This window comes from Tamandua tetradactyla, chromosome 23 (genome assembly GCF_023851605.1).
Source record: "Tamandua tetradactyla isolate mTamTet1 chromosome 23, mTamTet1.pri, whole genome shotgun sequence".
NCBI classification, from domain to species: Eukaryota; Metazoa; Chordata; class Mammalia; order Pilosa; family Myrmecophagidae; genus Tamandua; species Tamandua tetradactyla.
Window position 1 is genome coordinate 20913799 of NC_135349.1, and position 2691 is coordinate 20916489.

Genomic DNA, 2691 nt, shown 5'->3' on the forward strand with positions numbered 1-2691 from the left:
TTATTGAGGTTTCTTCCCAATTACTTTTTTAAAAGCAGCTTTTACATCCTTGTTCTGCATATTGTAGATCAAGGGTTCAATGATAATAGTGTAGAATATAGATGCCCGCTTGTCTTGGTCCAGGGAGTAGTTGGATGTTGGTCTCAGGTACATAAACATGACTAATCCATAGCAGAGGGTGATACCAATGAGGTGAGAACCACAGGGGGAGTAAACCTTAATGTGACCTTCAGCCAAGTGCATTCTGATGATGGTGATGAGGATGAAGGCATAGGAAATGAAGATGATAAAGATGCTGCTGAATTCAATGAAACCACACAGACTAAAGAGTAAGCTCTCACTGATAATAGGTGTCTGAACAAGAGAGGGCCAAGAGTGGTGCCGAGTTCACAGAAGAAGTGGTTGATGATTGTCTCTAGTTTGCTAGCTGCCAGAATGCAACACACCAGAGATGGATTGGCTTTTAATAAAAGGGGATTTATTTTGCTGGTTCTTCAGAGGAAAGGTAGCTAACTTTCCACTGAGGTTCTTTCTTATATGGAAGTCACAGGATGGTCTTTGCTGGTCTTCTCTCCAGGCCCCTGGGTTCCAACAACTTTCCCCGGGGTGATTTCTTTCTCCATCTCCAAGGGCCTGGGCTGAGCTGCAAGTGCTGAGATGAGGAATGCCAGGCTGCTAGGCTGTGCTACGTTGTGATCTCTCATTTAAGCACCAGCCAATTAAGTCAAACATCACTCATTGCAGCAGACACGCCACCTAGCCGACTGCAGATGTAATTGGCAACAGATGAGGTTCACGTACCGTTGGCTTATGTCTGCAGGAACAAGATTAGGTATGCTCACCTGGCCAAGTTGACAACTGAATCTAACTAACACAATGATATTGGAACCACAGGAACTGAGGTTGAAGGTGAGGGAAGTATGGGCTACCAAATCACCAGACCAGCCAGGTAAGAGTCCAGCATGAGGGACAAGCAGACCTGCTTGGACATGAGAGTGTTATAATGGAGGGGTCGACAGATGGCCACAGAATGGTCACAGGCCATGGCTGCCAGGAAATAGCATTCAGCATCCACAAAATTTATGAGGAAAGCAAACTGGGTGGCACAGCTGGAGAAGGAGATGACTTCGCACTAACTTAGGAAGTCAGATGACATGCTGGGGGCAATGTCCAAAGAGTAGCCCAGATCAACAAAGGAGAGGTTGCAGAGGAAAAAAATGCATGGGTGTGTGAAGCTGCATGTCTGTTATGATCAGAATAATCATTCCAACATTCCCTACCATGCTGACCAGGTAAACCATCAGGATGACCACACAGAAGATAATCTGCAGTTGAGGGTCCTGAGTGATGTCCATAAAAAAGGGTCACCACTGAGTGGTTTCCTTTATCCATCTCTTCAGTTTTATGGTTACCTTGATTTGATTTATTGATGATGATAGTTAAGTTCTCTGTCACTGTAAATAGTCAACTAAAAGTAAAAAAAAAAGAATCAACCAGAGATATTATAATAATTGTTTATAATTCTAAGTAAATGAAGGCTTTGTTTGTGGTGATTCTTAAAAATCCTGCCAGTAAAAAGATTCTGTGATCAATAGGGCAATTCAAATGATTTTGGTGAAGGTGATGGTCATATGTCTTCTCCAGGTGCCCAATAAAAATGAAGTCATTAGCTTCTTGGGGATATAAAGTTAGGATTTTATAATCTCCTTGGGTGCTGTGAGGCCATTTATCACATGGCATCAGATGCTTGACCTGGTCTGTGCAATAATCCATTTTATTAATTAGTAAAGAAGAGTTGTTTATAGCATTCTTTACTTCTTTATAAACAAAACAATGATGAATTCAGGTAATATATAAATGTTAACTCTCATTTCAGGTAGGCATAGAAAGGAAGCACAAAATGAATTTCAAAGTATAACACATTACACATCCATAGACAGAAAATGAAATATTTGTAGTAGAGGATGACTGTCATGGTTAGGGACATGTGTCAACTTGGTCAAGTTGTGGTACCTGTTTATCTGATTGGGCAAGTGCTGGCCTGTCTATTGCAATGAGGACATTTCATAGGATTAGATTATGATCACGTCAGCTGCATCCACAGCTGATTCCATTTGTAATCAGCCAAAGGGGAGTGTCTTCTACAATGAGTGACGCTTAATCTAATCATGGGAAGCCTTTTAAGGAGAACTCAGAGGAGACAGATCTCATTCCTGCTTCAGTTGGCAAGGCTTTCCTGTGGAGTTCATCCAGACCCTCCATCGGAGTCATCGGCTTCACAGCCTGCCCTGCGGATTTTGGACTCTGCGTTCCTGTGGTCACGTGAGACACTTTTATAAATTTTAACTTTGCAAGTGTTCCCTGTTGATTTTGTTTATCTAGAGAACTCTAACTAATACAGTGAGAAATATATCAAAAGGATAATAATATTTTTTAAAAAGTCAGGATTTGGGCAGGCCACAATGGCTCAATGGCAGAGTTCTCACCTGCCATGCCAGAGATCCATGCAAAGAGAAAAAGTGAGGAGTTATTGAACACTAAGTACATGCCAGACTTTTACTGAGTGTTTTAAAGGCACTGCACAATTTCATCCTCATGACAATGAAGCAAATGTCATCATTACTCTCATTTCATATGTGAAAAATAAATAAAGGTTAGATATTAAGTAACCACGAAAGTTAATAGCCAATA

The 2691-nt window shown here is 41.2% G+C and overlaps 1 pseudogene; it reads right to left on the reverse strand.

Moving 5' to 3' along the window:
- Positions 1-1392, reverse strand: LOC143666529 (olfactory receptor 5AR1-like; annotated as a pseudogene).
- Positions 1393-2691: the final 1299 nt, after the last annotated feature.